This window comes from Chamaea fasciata, unplaced genomic scaffold (assembly GCF_029207755.1).
Source record: "Chamaea fasciata isolate MVZ Bird 193981 ecotype frontalis unplaced genomic scaffold, bChaFas1.0.hap1 SCAF_6, whole genome shotgun sequence".
In the NCBI taxonomy this organism is placed as follows: Eukaryota; Metazoa; Chordata; class Aves; order Passeriformes; family Sylviidae; genus Chamaea; species Chamaea fasciata.
In genome coordinates, this window is record NW_027094091.1 from 54314283 (window position 1) to 54333368 (window position 19086).

Consider the following 19086-nt stretch of genomic DNA (forward strand, 5'->3'; position numbering starts at 1 on the left):
CTCTCCTTTAGCTTCATCTTCTACTTAGCTCTTTGAAAAAGAAAAAACCAATCATTCAGATGCAGCAGCCCCTACTTTGGACCTATCCTACCTGGTTGATACCCCCTGTCTGGGGCCATAAAGGGTGATACAGTGATCAGACAACAGCAAAGCTTAAGATCACATCTGAGATCCGTCTTCAGCCATACAAATCATGTTTGATGTCCCACAAATATTCTCCCCAGAGGCATCTTTTTTCTCCAGAGCACTTCCAAGATACTTCACCAGCTTCCCTAGAGCCTGCAGTGCTCAGCCCCTTTGGGGAATCACTCTCTGTCAAAGACATTCCTCTTCCCTCACTCACTCCTATCCAAAAGCTGGTTAAAGGGCTGAAAGACTTAATTTGGGAACAGTGAGCTGGAAGATCTGGCTTCCTGGTCTCAAGTCCTGCGGTGTGTAGACATCAAAGGAAATGGCAATTGGTAGAAGGGCAGGTGAAGCTTTGTACTTGCCTCCTGAGCAGCAGCAGCATCTCCCATGCACTCTCCTCCAATTTACCTCACTCACCACCATTGATTCTGTTTCTTGATTTCTCCATGACTTCTTTCCAAATCTGTCTTCACATCAGAAGTTTTACTCACTGAGGCACTCTAAATGAGCAATTAAGCACCTTATACCTGCAGAAATCTCTAAAGAAAACTTTGATCCAAATTTAAAGGTCATTTTATTTGTATAAATGCAGAAAACTTTCAAAGTAGCACCTGGAATCTTCAGTAACAGTGTATAACATTTCTAGTGAGAACTACATTGGATCCACACAGGTTACACTTCACTACAATTCAAAACACCCCTGTGAAAAAGATGAAAATCTCCAAAACAAGCTGTTGAGTGGACTTCAGGGAGAACACTTGTTCAGGAAAGAATAGACCAAACCTTTAAAACCCGGACCCTGATGCTTCCTGTCGGAATTGCAAATGTGACTGTAATTGGAAGCTGTCAGCTCCCAGGTAACAGTGGCAAATTAAGGTGATGAACCAAGGTAAGAAAGTGAGGTTATAAATGGAGACACACTTTGCTGTCAGCAGGCTGACACAGTCATATGTGAAGGCTGCATTGCAGAGCACTATTTTTAACAACACTAATTTGGAATAGGGCTTAACACTATGCCAGGTAGATTTAGGTTTAAGAAGAAAAGAAAAAGAAAATGGGAGAGGGTATATTTTTTCACTGAGTTTCCTTTAAGTCTATTTTCCTCCCTTCCACCCCCATTGTGGAATTTTCCCTGTCCCTCTGCTGTGTCTTGTTCCATGGTGTTGGACAGGTGCCTTCACACCCAATTTCAGTCTTTGCCCTCCATCCCTTTTGTGCAGTGCATAACACAGGTCCCACGTTTTTTCTTTGCAAAGGCAACAAAAACTGCAAATGGAATAACAGCTCATTTTCCTTCAAAATCTGTTTTAAATACATACTCACACACCCTAGAGGCTTGTGGTTTAAGCTAGAGCATATCTTACCAAGATCCTGGTTTTCTGAAAGAGGATCGGGGGCTTTCATGAGGTACAGATCTGTAAGAAAAAAAACCAAACATATAAATACCTTCTCATGCTGCTTTAAGTGTTTTTTCTCAGTACTTGGCCCAAAATGAGTCTGTCCATTATATGAAAGCTGCTATGGATAGACAACCTCTGAATACTGTTGCAGACAAAGAACATGTCAGCAAACAAGGAAAGAGGGAGCTGAATGGGCCAGTCACAGTAACACCGCGGCTAACACCATAGTTTGGTGGTGTTACCACCCAAACAAAGCCACCTATGTCCAAGCCCAAATTGTGACCCTGCAGCTACACACCACATCTTTGGCTGTACACCAATTGCTCTTAGAGGTGCCTTGAGCTGTGCATCTGTCACGTGGGGAGCCTAAATGCCCGTGGGGTAGAGTACCATTAGATGGCTGATACTAGGTTAGATGGCTCCCACTCTTTTGGCCAGGTACAAGGGCTCCTGAATTCAAGTGAAGTATTTTCTCTGGCAGTTTGGGCTCACACACCACTAATGTGGCACAGTCCTACCAGCTTAGTACCAACTCGGCATTGCAGCAAGTGTTTATGTGAGGAATGAAGCACTGGAGATGGGCTTTAATAGGGGAACTTATTGTGGGGAACAGAAACCTCTTCCTTCTAGGGTGGGACCACTGTCATTCCAACCTCCTTGTTTATGGCTGGAAAACATCTCAACATGGTAAGGCTATAATATTTACAGAGAAAAGCTACTCAAAAATTTATTAACACAGTAAAGCACCAATTTCAGGGTGCATTTTATTAGCAACAATAATTACTGATCAGTTAACTTGCTATTTCATATTATAAGACCTGCACTTACCATCCACTGTCATCGGCTCCCTGAGGCTGGCATAGGTCAGGGATGCAACTCTCCTTTTACATGGTGGTGCACACTTTTCCCAGTTTCCATTGATTATGACTAATTAAAAGTTTATATTATAGAAGGACCAGAAAAATACACTTAAAACCCATTCTAAAGCTTATGCCAGCAGTAAAATATTTTAAATTAAAACTGAAGAGCATTTCCTGCAATATATTACTACACTGGTTATGTTTTTGGGCTTCCCTGCTTTAAAGAAATTTATTAAGCTGGAAAATGTCCAGCTTTGAGTCAGTTTTATCTCAGATTAGTTTTATGTAGATAATTATGTCTCTTTGCAGGGTGACACAGCAGTAGCAAGCTTTATGGAGGGGAGAAAACTCTCAGAAAAGAAGAGGGAAGTTTTTGTCTTGCCCTGCAAGCATGTGCAACTTTTATACCCCAACTGGCCACAGTAAACTGGTCAACACTGGGATTTCACCTTAGGAGCCAGCAGGAGACCCAGCGTGCATTTCTGTCCCCTGTGCATTTTATTTCATTCCTCTCCTGCTCTGTGTTAATATCTCAGCCAAAGATTTAAATGAGCTGGGGCTGAGAATGTCCCACCAATCTCTGTGAAAGGGATAACACAGCTGTGGTTTCAGGGGATTTAGTAGGTAGGTGCTTTGGGGAGCTCACTCCATCTGGCATTGAGTGTCAGCCCATGGAGAGGAGCGCCTTGTACCACTGCTTTGATTTTAACACTGAGCTTTTACTGGTGGAGGTGACGGCCCTGGGGCTGTGCCTTTGGCTCTCTGAGCACTTTTACATCTCAGCCTCAGGCTATCATTCTCTTCAGGGGGGACCCAAGCTACTTAAATCCTTCAATGGTTTCTAAAAACCATAAGATATACTCAACACCAAGGTCTCCACAAGCCCTGTTAGGTTGAAGATCAGACTGTGGATGGGGTGGTCTCTTAGAGCCCCAGATACTCCTCTTGTGCTTATATTCTTCCCTTACTTAAAGATAATGGCAGAGTAGATCTCGAGTCCAGATTGTTCTTCCCTGCCTCTTTTCTAATTTGGTGATTGGTCTTTTTCTCTCTGGGCTAGGCAGATGACACGAATATTTCAACATGAAATTTTGCTCATCTCACATGTTGCATGTACACAGTCCCACAGACTGAAGGTATCTCGTCATAAACATCTTCACTTACTGTTTGTTATCACTATATGACAATTTCCTGTTTAATTTAAAATATCTCTTTCTTCCATATTGCATAAAGTTGCAATAACCTCCACCATTACTGTTTTGAACATCAAAAGTTACATCGATTTCTGACAGCTTTCCTTGGTTTACTGACAATATTTAAATAGTGCATATTCTATAGCACTTGCTGTTACTAAGCTGAGTTTCAAAGTGTTCAGGCCCCCACATCTGCCTTCTTGAACACAGTTCTAGAGGAGACCACAGCGTATGGTATCTTGGGTTGTGTTCACATTTTCCACCACAGCTCTCAGCAGGTTCATGATCCATCATACAGCCAGGGGTAAGCACAGCTTAAAAAATAAGTTGATCTATCTCTGACCAGGGTCACTCAGAGTGGTTCCACTTTTTTTTTTTTTTTTTTTTTTTTTTTTTTTTTTTTTTTTTTTGGGCTGACACAAAGCAGGAGGATGTACTCAATCACTTTACACCACAGCATTAGGTATACCAAGCAAGAAAGCAATGTATGGGATCTTCCCATAGCTCTCACCCCATGAATGTTCTGCACTCAGGAGTTCTGTTGAGCAGGTTTTGTGAATGGCTATAAACTATGCTATTTTTTTTTTTTTTAGAATTTCTGTTTATTTGTATTTCTGTTGAGGAGATTTTTCTAAGCATCCTGTTCTGAAAAGCCTAAAAAATGTTCAGGCTATATGGTGTGCATATGTGGATAGACTGGGAATGCTGCCACAGTACCATCCAGGAAACACTTCATGATTGTATTCTTTCCAGTTACCCCGAATGTCTAGTCCATAACATCCGAAAATGCATCACCAGCAGCTTCCACAAAAGAGACATTTTGTGCCTTGCACTACCATTGTGATACTGAAAACTACGGCCCTAGAGTGCAGTCCTGAAGGATATTTATCTAACAGACTCCACACAATTAACTAATTAGAATAGCTAATTGCTATCATATGGAAGACACTCAGAAGCCACGGATGGCAGTATAATACCAAAAAATTTAAATTAAGATTCAAACTCAAAATGGGCGCAGCAGAGCTCAAACCCATCCATTTTCTGACGCATTGCAAAACAACTCATTCTCCTTCAGAAAGGCTTCCTCCCCAGGAGACTCCTGCCACCAGTTCTGTAGCAGAGGAGGTCAGACTGGCAGGAGCAGCATGAAGTAGGAAGGAAAAGGTGCAAGAATCCATGCCTGTGTCTATTCACAATGAAAAGGAAACAGATTTTTTTGAACATAATTACAACACGTGCTGGAACCTGCGCATCCTGACATGGGTGAATGCACCTTTGCAAAAGCAGCTGAGAGCCTTGCCAGCTATCAGGCCTTTCTCACAGCAAAAAAATGATTGCTTCAGCCCTCCTGTGTCATCTCCTTGGAGCATCCTGATGGGAATTATCATTAACAGCAGCCCCACAGAGAGAAAAACCAATGTGGATACACCACACAGGGCCAGTGCCTTGGTGCCAGGCACTTGTATCATTGACAGCAGACATCCCCTTCCAGTCTGAGTTTTCCATGAAAGGAATCATTATGGGATCTCCCTGTGTGTACCTTTGCCTGTCCACCCAGGGGTCGCTTTTTAACCTCTCTGGCAATGTTTATCTACACACAACTGATGGATCTCTCACACACACTTAGCCCCAACATGTGTGTGATAGACTTGGCTTGTAAGCAGGGAAAAATTCCTCTCTCCTTAGCCCCTGGGGAAACGTCTAATGAGTTTTATTAAGCATCAGGATATCTGCACAGGAAAAAGGCAGTGGGAACCAGGCTTCATAACTTTCAGCGTGTGCAAAGAAGTCTGGCATAATATACCTATTTACAGTGGTCTGTCTGGGCAGCCTGATCCTGGAGGGACTGCAATGTCAGTGGATTAACAGTGCATCAGAGGTCCTGTGGATTATAAAGATGCTGAGCCTCAGTGGATGGAGATCCTTACTTCTGCATGCCTCCTCTTGCTCTCTCAACACACAGCTGTGAGGCAGGGGTTTGCAGTTTGATCACAAATAAGATGTTTCTAAGAAATCCCTAATGTAATGCACAACTTGTGTTTATTTTGCCTGATCTAGCAAAGGGCTTTAGCTGGATAAAATGCTGATTGGTTCTGATGAACTGTCTGCACATACCTAAATAGAAGCAGGGGTCCAAGGTTGTTCTGAACACAAGAAGTTTCTGTGCCCTTTGGAAACACTCATATTGCTTGTAGCAGCAACACGTCTGTGACTCTAGGAAAAAAGAAAGCTAGTCATACACAAAATATCCAAATACTGGAATATGAAGATGACTGGAATGTAAGACAGGGTTTATCAAAAGTCTATTGCAGACAGATGCTGTGCAGTTTTCAGCAAATACTTTGAATTTCGGTTCTTTTCAAATGCAGCTCTGTAAACAGTGAATAGTCCCACTGTTAATGACTGGCTTGCTGTATTTATAGAAAGCCAGATGTTATTTAGCTATGGTGGGATTTAACAAGCAGTCTAATAACTGGGGGCTTTTTTTTTTCTTTTTTAATCCCCAGCAACTAAACCAGTAAAGCCTTCTTGCACCAGCAACCTCAAATGAGAGGGCATCTACCCAAAGTTCAGCAGGACCAGCATGATACAAGACAGGAAGGTGATGCTTTGTCTAGAGTAAGTTATGCAATTTGGAAAAAGGAGATCCAAGTGTAAATAGAAACAAATGTTCAAATCCTGCAGTGATCCACTCTAAGATAATTCATCCCCTCTCTGGCTCTTTCCTGCTTTCTCTCAATACAGGCAGTGTTTCCACAACAGATACATAGGAACATCAGGCCCACTGGGGCTCCACTGTTGACAACCTCATTTGACATTTCTAAGATACTGATAGTTATCATTTATTTCTTTCCACCAATCCATCTGGGTGTGGTTACTCCCCATTTATTTGTTGAGAAAAGGATTTGAGGCCCCAGCAGCTCTGGGCAGCGGTTGTCCATTTCATACACTCTTCTTCCAAGCAGGTAGTGCCGAGACTCACAACAGAGGCAAGGAGCAGACAAGGAGGTAGGAAAGAGTAAAAAAATGAACAGCAAAGGAGAAGAGGTCCTGCTGTTTAATCTAACCCACACTGCAAGAGAAAAGGAGCAAACAAAAACAAAGGTCTCTGCTGGCTCTGGTCTAGACTAGTTAGATATTACTTTGATAAATGTTGATGGCATACTGATGAATATCAGCTATTAATGCTCTAAATCTTAAACCCTACAGGACCTGTAGGCTTTGGTTTATAATTGTAAAAGTGTTTCGGGCTCATGCTCACCAGAAGGCCCCGTGGGAAAGGCACAGCTGCAGGCCGGGTGGTTGGAAGTTGGCTGAGGGGAGTGGAAGTGAGATTGTGATTGGTTGGAGAGATGCATGAATAGCGCATGAGCAGAAAGGTGATTGGATGGTAGAACATGCAGACAGTGTATAAGCAGAAAGGTGATTGGATGGTAGAACCCGTGGACAGCAGCGCTGCAGCTGGGCCAGCCAACCACTGTCTTCCTTATGTTAAGCTCTGTTAGGTATGGGCTGGGCTTCAGTTATGGCGGGTAGAGATTAAAGGTATAAAAAGGGTGCGATTTTTACAATTTTTACCCCCCTTGCATAAGGGGGTCCGTGTCTCTTTGTTCCCAATGGCTACTAGGACCCTTCACCTTTGCCATCCTTAGGAGAGGTGGCAGCCTCCATGCTGCAGGATTGACGCCCATGGCACCCAAGCAGCATTTGTTCCTGTCTTCCTAACACACCACTGAACTAGCTCTCCTGAGGCCAGGGCTAACTCAGGCAGCTTTCTAAAATGCCACTTCAGCCTGCTACACTTATCTGGGAGGCAGCATCATTTCCTTTGACAGTGGGAAGAACATTAGCTCTTGCTGTCCTTCTCCCGCCCACAGGGAGCAAAAGGTTGGGGTCTCATCACTTTTACTTTTGAGAATGCACTGACAGAGCACTTCCTCTACCCCCTTCAAGACCACAGTAAATTTGCCTATTCGGGTGCACACCTCAGCCTTTTGTTCATCTCAATGAGGAGTCCTGCTCTGGTTGAAAAGGGGTATTTTATTTTCAAAGAGCTAAACTTTTAAAGGCAAGGCTCTATCGCCATTTACTGGCATTTGCAAGGCTCTTTATACCAGCTTGAGCCCTTTCATTTAGTGCGTTTTCTTTTGTCTCCTCTAGAAAGTCCTGCACAAAAATATTCATGGCATTTTGTCCCTGCCCTGAGCCTTACACACTGGAAATATTGCTGCTTTTTCTCAGTCCCCTTCTGGCTGGGTATGTGCAGAAATGGAGCTCCCTCTTTCACAACCTGAAGCTGATTCCTTCACACAAGAAATATCCCAGCAGATATTAGCACAAGGCTGACAAGGCTGCCTTTCTTTCTGGGTTTACTTTGAACAAAGCAGAAATCCATACCTCAAATCTGTGATATACGTGGCTCACACTTATCAGTGTGTTAGCCTGGATTTAAAGAAAATACTTGATCACAGCTCTCAGGGGATCTTGAAGCACAAGCTAGGAATGATAGGCCATCTGTCCTCAAATCAGGGAGAAACCTGATGACAGGAGCTGTGTTTGCCCTGCTGCCTTCAATGTCTCATTTTGCACCCTGTCTTTCATTACATTCTTTTCCTCTGTTCCTTCAGACTCCAGCATTCAGGCTTTTTGTTCACTCCTGTGGCAGGTAGGGTACATTGGTGCCCCTCAGCACACTACCTCTACCCCATGGGAGGAGGATGTCAAACAGCAGCCAGTCTCTCTGGGTTCAGAAGGTGCTGTACTCCATTAAATCTATTAAACAAATTATGTGCCCAGTCTGCAGGGGAAGCCACTGAAAAACAGTTCAGAAACTGAAAGGAAGCAAAGCAAGGAAACGTAAATGTGGTGCAGAAGAGCCTGCTGCCCTGTTCTGCAGAACAGTACTTTCCTTGTCAGGCAGCAAGTCATCTTCCGACAGTTCCACAACAGCAGCTATTAGCTGGATTGTGCTCCTTATTCTCAGCCTTCTCCCCCTTTAAGCTCAGCTGATTTTGCTGCTCAGTGCAGGACTCACAGGAAGATGAACCTGTTGTTGTTAAGAGCCTGGTTTCCAATCTTGAAACCCTCTGTTCATGCACCTACATCTGCACTTAGACCTAAAATTGGCACTTGACACCCACTGTAAGAGGTAAGTGTTGACAGGCTTTCTGAATAATCAGTGTGCAGGTGTTTAATTGCTGAATTTAAAAACTGATTTTGAAAACTGAGCTTTAAGCATCTGTATTTCTGTAACCAACTCGACTATCAACTTCAGACATGCACCTTTGGGAAAATAGTCTGGCTATGAGGGCCAATTCCAACACTTTTTGAGTTCTCAGCCTCATTTTTGTGCCTTTCCCATTCCACTTTCCTCAGGTGCCCTCCTCTTTCTGCCTGCTCAGATCCAGGGTTGAAAATGGCAAAGGGAATAACCAAAAGCAACTTAAAACTCTCATCGCTTCTTCTTCTGAAAGTCTTCCCATGGATTCCTGTCCTTCCCAGCCTATGTGGAAACTTGGGGAAAGCAGGTAGAACTGGGGTTCATACCTCAGTTAACATTTCAGGGTTGCTTTTCAGCTGCTCTGAATGGCCTCTTTTTGTTGAAAGACTGCAAATGTCATTTGAGCAACCAAATTCTCTTTTTCTTGTTTCAAAGACAAAGCATTAAGAACACTCAGAGTTAAAAGCAAAGCTGGAGGAGGTCAAGTAAGAGTGAAGTACAAGGTTTCTAATAGCAAGAACCAGTAAGCAGCAGACATACCAGAAAACACTGTGACTTTTCTCCTTTTGAATTCATATAATCAGGACTATTGATCTTCATGGAAATTAGGTTTTAGGTAAAGAAGCTTTTCCAGGTTCACTGACAGGACCAGCAGAGTGTTTTCTGTCCTATGTTTTGAAGGGGGGGGGTCAACAGATGATACTGGCTCTACTTTGGCTCATTTTAACTCTCCACTGTAAAGAAAAGGTTGTTCTGACCCAAAAAATATTTAAAAATAAACAAAGCCCATTTCACCATTAAACAGCACAAGATTTCCAATACTTCTCTGGAAGAAAACTTTTGATCTGCCTATGAATGTTGGTTTGTCCAAAGATAAACTGTCTGGAGACACTTATTACTAAGAGAAAATTTTGAGATTCATGTTATCCAAGAGCTAATGTAAATAAAGCAGGGAAAAGGAAGGAAGATTTTAGAAAGGAAGATAGTCATATAGGTAAGAGTGTGCTACAACAAAATCAAAACCACCTGTACAGCTGAACGTGATCTCAGTACAGAGAAAAAGCTTTTTTGTTTCAATACCTTTTTCAAGAAAAGAAACCAAAACAGTTTTGCTGGCATTGAATAGGTACATTTGGGAAAAACTAAACTCCAAGTGCTAGAGATGTGAGTATATAAATTTCTGTGCATCTTTGCTGAACGTTTCTACATCAGACTCATATTTTGGACGCTGATGGGTATCATAAGTCTGTTTTTGAAGTTCTGTAGTTGTGAGTGTTTTGGAATTTTTTTTAACTAAGTACTGGCATAATATTGGCCATTGCTGGCCCATAATGCCAATCAGCTGCAGAAAACCAATATTCTCCTGTTACAGCATTTGCCCTTCCACCCACACACACGCAACTATGTCAGTATATGCCAAGACTTCAAAGGCTGTAGATAATCAACATTCTTAGAGTCATTACACATTGAAAACAAATGGCTTAATATACATACTTAGCTTTACACATGCAATTAAACATACCTGAATGGAGCAAAACCTCCGGTTTCATATTACAAGGCCCCTGCAGATGGCTTAGGTTCAGGGCAGTACTAACCAGCTGCCAGGAATATTTCCTCTTGTTGCTATATAAAACTGTCTCTCCTTGTCCCATTCACCATAGAGAGCAGTTCATCTCCTGCCTCTTCACAACAGCCTTCATACCTGGCCACACAGCACATCCTAAAGACAAGGCTTGAGAACAAAACATGGGTCCAAACTGTGACCTCAGTCACCTCCTTAAGCAGCATAACTATTACCTAACACAAGCGCTGCTTCTTCCAGTCGAGAGTCTTCCTCCATCAGACCATTGTGTGAGAGTGACCACATTTGACTCTGTATTTTATATTATTCTCTTCTGACCTTCTTTCTTTTCAAACAAGAAGTTTTTTTTTCTTTTTAAGCAATGCCCTTCCAGTGCCACTGTATCATCCTTTACTATTTTTCACAATTGCCTTTGTCAGGAATGGTCAATAAAACCCACACTGCTGCTACAGATATTTCTTCCCATCCTGTATAGCTTCTACTCAAGGTCCCAAAGGATTTCTTCACCCCCACATCTTGACTAGTCCTTTCAGCAAACCACAGCTCCCTCCTTTACTTTTTTCTTATTTTGAGTCTGAGTTTCATCCCTGAAATGACTACCAACAGTATCCCAAATGGAAAAATTTTGAATTGGCTCATTAGGAAGTGGCAGATGTGTTTCAAGGAGAAACCAAAAAAATGCATGGCATAGGTCCAACAATTTGTGGTCCTCCTTGACTTCTGAACAACACTTGGGACAGAATCCTAATTTCAACTGCTAGGCCCAAGATTTTGCACCTTCTCCCACAGCATAGACTAGATGTAATTATACAGACATCTTGGCATCTGACACTACCTGTGCCTCTGACACTACCTGTGCCTTCACAGAGTACGTGAAGGGAGTTGCCCCTGAAAGTGACAGCAGAGTCCTGCCCAGCCTACTGGTCATTGTCACTGTTGTAATGCCAATGACATGGACCAAATCCAGCTCATTTATCTCTGATTCAGACTGCTCACTGAGGTATGAGGAACACGTACAGCCTCCTAAAAATAAATAACTCTCATCCTTGGGGATAAGGTACAGTTCTCCTATCTGGACAATGAGGTCAATCCAGCCTTGTACACAAAGTCTTTTAACTTGGAGCCCTAAAGGCTAAATTCAGAGCATTTTTTTTTTTTTTTTTCTAAACAAACTGTTACCTTCTTTCTCCCAAGCCTCACCTTCATGTTTCCTCACTGCTGCATGCTCCTGGCAGTATCCTAGCTCCCCGAGACAGACTTAAAATATTTGTCCCTTAACCCTGAGAAGGTAACTAATGATTGCAATAAGCAGTGAGAGTGCAGTGTGGTTTTTACAGCGCCTTGTTACTCCTCCCTCCATTTCTAAAGTTATTTTATAACAAATAGGAAACATATTTCCTTCAGTAACACAAGGCATCCCATTTTGATGAAATACTTACTAAAATTATTCCAATTTATTCAAGATCTTTGTTGCTGATTATTTTCTAGTAATTTTTCTATAAGGAATACAAGGCTGCTTTATTTGTACATAGCTCACTCTGCATAGTTCTTCTTGTTTAAATTTAGCTTAGTCTTACCTTATACCCGTTTAACTTTTCTGGAAGTTTCAGAGAAGAGATATCATTTATTCCCTTTGTTCCCTACAAAGATACATGTCTCTAAGAGCAGCTCAGTGAAGAGTCAGACAGTGGCTAATTCAATCTTCTGGGTCCTCTGAAGCTTTGATGTGTTGTCAGAGCAATGGGAAAGCCATGGCTAATCTGAGTTTGGTAAGGGATTTAATATCAAGCTCAGATGAAGTAAATCAGACGGAAAAAATATGGCATCAAACACACATGGTGGGGAAAGCATGGGGGTTAATTGGCAACCTTTCCCTTTGATCATGATCCAAGCATCATTGAGCCTAAAACGCAGATGTTTGGTTTGCTACCTTAGGAAGAGGCATGGGGTATGTGTAGTCATGATTTTTTTAAATATTAACTACAATGCAAGAACTTTTAAAACTTTCTTTGTACAAGTCTGGTCAAAGACTTTTGAAACCAAGCAGGCCACAGATGAGGTGAATTTAATTGATGGTTTGGGTTGTGTGCAACTTTTCTACATCAAAGTTCTCTTTGGATAATAAAACATTGACTACTTTCATTCCCTTTGGTTCATATTTTTTTAATTTTAAAACTTTGCTATTCTTGTCAGTAAGAAACTTTTTCAGGCGGACATGTGGGAGCGTACACCTAATTATATTGTGAGGACAGAAATGCAGAAAGAAATTCTCCATCATGGCCTAGCAGCAGCACTTCTATGCCACACTCCACACACAGTGGTGGGATTTCCTTTTGATGACTCTCATGCTGCTCAGTTGTTTTTCATGCCTTCCTACAGCAGACAGTTCAGTCATTAACACCGTGACTTGCATTGCTCTGTAGGAAGAATAGATGTTTATGGTCATAGGATGGGACCAAAAACATTGCTGTACGTATCAAAAATTGGCAGAATGGTTTGAGTTGAAAGCGACCCCAAAGATAATCTAGTTTCAACACAGGAGAAACTACTAGCAGCTTCTAAGAGAAGCCACCCCTGTAGCCCCTTTGCTACCAAAACCTTGTCATACAAACTTAATCCACCTTGTCACATAAACTTAATCCAGTGGGTTTCTCTGATCCATCCAGCAAGGCAAGCTCAGTAACTATAATTCCAGAAAATACATAGACTAATTCTGTCTCCAGAAACAGGGGAATTGAAATGCTGCCTTAGATGGCAAATCCTACCTGTAGCCTCACTGCCAATCTCCTCCCCTTTATGTCTGTTCCGGAGACCATGCTTATAAGAATTCATTTGTTGCCTTAAAAATACACAAGTTGAGACTAATAACCTATTGTAAGATGATGTCTGCAGTGTATCTCTAAAATAGAACAAATGTAAGACTTCTAATGAGATCTTTACAAAACAGGTCATAATAGATACAAGAGAAATGCTCAGTCTCCATAAAAATGTATACTAGAACATTTTAGAGGTCTGAACACATGACATACAGGGTGGAAGCCCCAGCCTCTCTCTGGCATGCAGCAAAACACTGGTTATAAGATCCCCTCAGACAACTCCTAGACAATCTGATAACAGTCTGAGCTTCTGGTGCTCATCTGAACTGAAGCACCCCAACCCTTTGATGTTTCTCATCGTTAATTAATTCAGCATCAATGTTAATTGCCTACACAACACACAGAATTGACAGTACATCGAGGACTCAGCCTGCCTGTTTTGTAGTTGGCTAACTGGAGATCCAAGTGCTTTGCTGCTCTCATTACTATTCTTGTCAGGCCAGACATGAAATAAAAGCAGTGACACTTTTCCCCCCCAAACACAGTCTGTTGTGGGTGCAAGTCAGATCTGATAGCTACCAACAAGAGAAAATGGACTCAACTGGCATCATGACAGAAATCCACAGACAGTATTTTTTCCCTTTTAATTATTAGCTTCAAAAGATAAACACTGACATTAAGGCAGGCTTAGAAGATGCAGCACAAAACCTTTGTACAGACTCTCACTGTGGGGACCAATTTGCAAAAATTAATACAAACTGGAAACAAAATAATAATATTTGACAGATGTAAAGCAAAACCATCCTGAAACAAAGAAGGACAAAAGGCTTATTCCTTCACTGCAAAGAAAGTGCATAATTAACAGCATGAATCACACCAAAGTTAGTCCAGCCTCAAACAGCTCCAGCAGCTCAGCAGCCAGCAGAGTGACCCAGTGTGCCATACACCTGTAATTATAGCCTCCACAGCTCCCACACATTCCAGAGGTGCAGCCTTCTGTGCTCTGCTCAGCAAGGTGATGGCATTCTAACCCACAACGTGCATATCCCACAGGTCCACGGCTCTCCTGTGCCTTCCCCAGGCTGAATTGCTGGAGCATGTGACTCCATAGTAGCTCCCCATTTGAAACTCCACTTTGACAGCTGAGACTGAAGGGAGGCTCTGCTCCTGTCCAGATCTGGCTGACACTGGGTAACCCCACGGGCAGTTCAGCCTCCAGCTCCTTTGCTTTTTCCAGCAGTCTCAAATCATCATCCCCCAAATCATTTCAGGGCTGGGCCATCAGAGACTGATCAGGTAAACAGGTTTATCTTGATCTGTATGTTTTACTAAGCCTGACTGGGTGCAATTACACCGTGGTTGGTGGTTGCCTTGGCTGCATGAAAAGAATGAATGCCTGGCAGCAAGAGGTGAAGAGAGGGGAGGGAGCCCAGGATGGGGGAGTGAATAGCTTCATCCATAAAGTGCAGCTGGAGCAGGATGTGTGAGCACAGCCTGGATCCTGTTTTGCAAGCCCTGTGCTCAGCCATTCCTAACTCAGCATGGCAGATGAATAAAACAAGCAATACTGAAGCTATTTCCTTCTGCAGGGATTGCAAAATGTTGGCAGCCTGATACTCGTCAAATAAGCAAGTCAATCTTTTGCACTGGGAAGCAAGGTTTCAATCTTTCTGGAATCTAGGAGTCTAAAATCCCACTAATGTTTGTGTGCCCAGTGGCAGGGGAATGCAAGCTTCAGAGGAGATTTTGACATCTTTTGTATACCTTTTAGACTCCAAGGAGAATGGCAGAGATACTTTATGATATAATCGATTTTCCACTGCTGTGAGAAGGGCATGGAGGGCCAGGTCCAAGATGCCCAGAGATTGTCAGAAAAGCTGGTAAAGTCACAAGCCAGCAACCTGTACTTCTGGACTCTGCTTGAGTGTACTCTAAATGCCACAGCAGCTAGCACAGGAACTACTCAAAGGCCTCGTTTTCCTGCAGAAAGGCAGTGTTTCACACAATCACCTGGTAAGACAGCAACATCTCTCCCTATTCCAGAGAACTTGAAGACAGGTTTTCTGCCTTCACTCACAGCATAGAGCAGAACTGCGCAGCTTCCTCTGTGCCAGTCCTGTCCCTGTTTGACTTTGGGTTTTTCTAAGGCTTCATTGCAGAATCTCCCTGTTTCTGCCCTCATGTCTTCCTTAATGCACAGCTAAGAAGCAAACACACATTCATTGCCATGCTACCTTCTTCCAACACCACATTTTTGTGAGCCAGACGTGGGCCTTTGCAGGACCATCCCTCTTACCATGCCAAATGCATGGGGAAGGATCTGAGGAGCCACAAGAATTTAACTAGGCATGCCTCAAACACCTTGACACAATCTTGTTACAGATTAAATCCCTGTAACACTGGGCTGACTGCTGGAAGCTTCGGGTTTGTGATGCTTTTCTCTACACCTTTCCTGCTGCTACTAAATCAAGTTTCCAGATCATTGTGCCAGCTTCCGTTTAGATACTTAGAAGGCCTTGAAGTTCTCTATCTTTTAATCTATCCCAAATTTTGGGGGAGGTCATCTCATCTGCTGTGGCTCAATAGCAACCTGGCAAACCTTGCAGCCCTGAAGCCGGAGTTACTTTGACATCCCACTTATGGTGTCTGTGGCTGTTCAGCAAGTGGCCGATAACTAACTGCATTCATTTTCCCCAGCCTAGGAGAAATCCCAGCTTCAGCTTGTCAGGATTATTAGCATAAGGTTTTAGGCATACCTTTTTTCTTGCTTTGGATTCAGGCTTTTATCATCACAGTGCCACTTTGGTAAACTGGCTTGTATCTTCTGTGCTGCAGACAAAGAAGGTGATAATTTGCGATATTTGCACTTAATTCATCACCTGTAATTGTTTGTGTCACCTGAAGCCCGTGGCAGGGCACTCCACTCTTGGCAAATATGAACCACACATACCTGTGAGCATTTCATTTGGTGGCAGTGTACTTTCCTTAGTGCACTCCGGAGTAGGAGATAGGTAGTCCATAACCTTTTCTTGAAGCAGCTGCAAAGCCAACATGTCCAAAGCAGATGAGAGAACTCTGCCCCAAACAACACAACAGCCTAGGCAAACATCGAGTGTTGAGACAGAAACTTTGAGTACCATCTTCTCCTCTTTCCAATATATGATCATCCAGTAAGGAGTCACTGCATCCTTCCAACTCCCTTGTGCCTCACTCCTACACATCCAAGCCAGCCATGGACAGATCAACACTCAAGCTTCCTGTGCAAGGAACAAGCAATTAGAGCTACAGTACAAGGCTGCAAGCCCTTGGAGTTTCAGCCCTAGAAATGAAGCTGCATCCATAGGCAGGATGGACAAGCTGCATGTCTGGATGAAGAGAGAGTCCCTGGCTTGAGGATCAGGGGACAGAAAGCCATTCTGGCAGGCAGACTGAAGGGACTCTGAAAACTTGCCTCTGGGCAGAGTGGGTACAAAAGGGGAGGACTGCAGTAAGGTCAGAGTAAAGTCACATATAAAATATACAGTTTTTGAGTCTTAAGAAAACAGAGATCCTGTTCACCCACTTACTCTGTTTAGGAGTAGGAAATCTGTATCGGTTTCTGTTCTGGGAAATACCTGTGTGTCAGACCTGTAGCTCCACAAGAAGGAAAACCTTTATTTACGACTCAGTCAAAAGTGGCACTAAGCCCAAAGTCATTAACTGCCTACTTACTGGTCTATGCTCACAGAATCAAAACAACCTTCCCCCCAAAAAACCTACAAATCCACAGAGGTTAGCTCCAACCCAAGTGACTATTAGCTGGATCAGGTGCTGTCGGTCCTCCTAAAATGGACATAGAAGTGATATTGTGCTTCTCAGCTGATTTAAGGGAACTCTAACCTCCTGTATGGCAAAGAGATCCTACAGAACACAGGTTTTGTACAAATGAGTGAAGTCACCATCATATTTACCTGCCAAGGTTTGCTGTAGTCACAGAAATGGATCATTTGAATTTCCAGGAGGATGCACCTGCTTCCCTTTTTTGATTAAATATCTCATATATTACATGCCTAAAGTCTATGTGCCATGATAACTCCCTTTGGGGAGGTACAGCCTCTGACAAATATGTATCACCATTTGAAAAAAAACAAACTTGAAAAGCCAAGGTTAAGTGGCACAGAAAGGTAAAATGCCCTGTCCAAGAGCATCCAAGAAACCAGTAACTGTGCCAAGTTATTGCCTGTCTTCTCCTTTGCCTCATGCTGCCTTTCAGCATGAATTAGCCATCTGGCCTTCCCTTTCCTTGTGCTTCGCTATGCCAGCAGAGCTCAGCTCCACCATGTGTGCAGAGTTATATTTAGAGAGAAATTACTTCAGCCCTGTCCAGCCAAACAGGCAGGAACAGAGGTTTTGATGCCTTGCTCTTACACAATGAGACAGGGACAGCAGAGCTGGCCCTAATGCTGGGCATGCTCCAGTTCCATGACCTCCAGCCCTGCCAGTGCCTGAGAAGTCACGAGATGGAAAACAGTGTGCTACCTGATGTAAAAGTAGGTAAAAAATGGGGGGATGGGGGGGGGGGGGGGAATAGCAAGAAAGGGCAGTGGTTGTCGTGTGCTTTTCCAGAGAGCTCTGGGGAAGAGGCATCTGGTCAGCCTCTTGTTGCGGCCCTCGGTGTCTTACGAGCAGACCATCCCACCTGCTCTTTGCAGCTCCACACATTCTAAGTCTCTCTCAATTGTACCTACTCGCTGGGACTGTCTCATGGTGTCACTACACATCCCTCTCTGCCCTGAGAGGGTTTTTCCTTTCCCTTAAATCCTATTCTTGGGCCCTGTCACTTTCCATCTCCCTCTTTACCTATGAAGTATGAGCACTTAGGCCTGCAGCCTCTCTCAGCTTGTTTTCTTTCCCCTATCCAAAGCTCTGCAACCCTTGCACTTCACTCTTAACGGGGTTTGCAGCTTTGCTTTGGAGCAGGAGGGATGGGGAAGGATAACAGAGCAGGTCCTGCCAAGCCAAGCATAATATGCACAAAAGAAAGCATAGAGATGGCAGAGTGCATTTGCAAGCCTGAGAGACTTCACAATAAAATGCCTCTTCTTCTTTCTTGTTTTGTCTTGTTACAGGGAAATAGCAACTGGGGAGGATTCTCCTGCAAGTTTTGTGTGCTGTGTTTGCTGACAGATGGATGATGTTTTGATTTTGAAACCCAAAGACCGCAAACAGCATCTGAAAGGCCTTTTCCTCCCATTATATTGAGCAATCTCTTGACTTTGAAAAACACATGCAATCAGACAAGCAGTTGTCAGCAAGCACCAGTTCTGGTGCTGAATTGCAGTCAGTGCCCCATGTCCTTGCAGGAACCTGCCCTTCCTGCTGGTATAGGGAACATGCAGGGCATAACCTTGGCATGCCCTTGGTACCCTGCCAGGGCCTTGCAAGTGTCTGCAAAAGGCGAGTTGCTAGTTTAAGGGTGCTAGACTTGCAACAAGGGGAATTTCATGCCCAGGGAAGGACCAGTGGGACATTAAAGGCATGGTGACAATTATCCCTGCTTGGGAGTCACAGAATACCCTCATCTGGATATGGGCCCAGTAGTGACCTCTACTGGGACTCTGCTTCCCATATGCTGCCTCCTCTTTTTCTCCTGCCTCTGAAGTGGACTGTGAATGCTCTGGGGCCAAGTATTCTCTGCATCTTTTGCCCAGAGATGCTGATAGAGAACCATTTAAATGCAAGATGTGCACCTCCATGCAAGCAGCACCTGGCCCCTTCCTGGCAGGAAGCAGGAAATGCCATGCTTCAACATAAGCAACAAGAAAATTTAAAAAATCATCCTTGGTTCACACTTTTTGTCCACTCGGACCATCACACCATACTAATGTAGAGTGTGTTAGCTTTGA

The 19086-nt window shown here is 43.3% G+C and overlaps 1 long non-coding RNA gene across 1 annotated transcript; it reads right to left on the bottom strand.

The window, feature by feature from the left end:
* Positions 1-746: 746 nt before the first annotated feature.
* Positions 747-5775, bottom strand: LOC136290679 (uncharacterized). Its single transcript, XR_010721306.1, has 3 exons — positions 5698-5775; positions 1494-1544; positions 747-1395 (listed from the first exon to the last, which is right to left on the bottom strand). It is a non-coding gene; the product is annotated as an uncharacterized lncRNA (long non-coding RNA).
* Positions 5776-19086: the final 13311 nt, after the last annotated feature.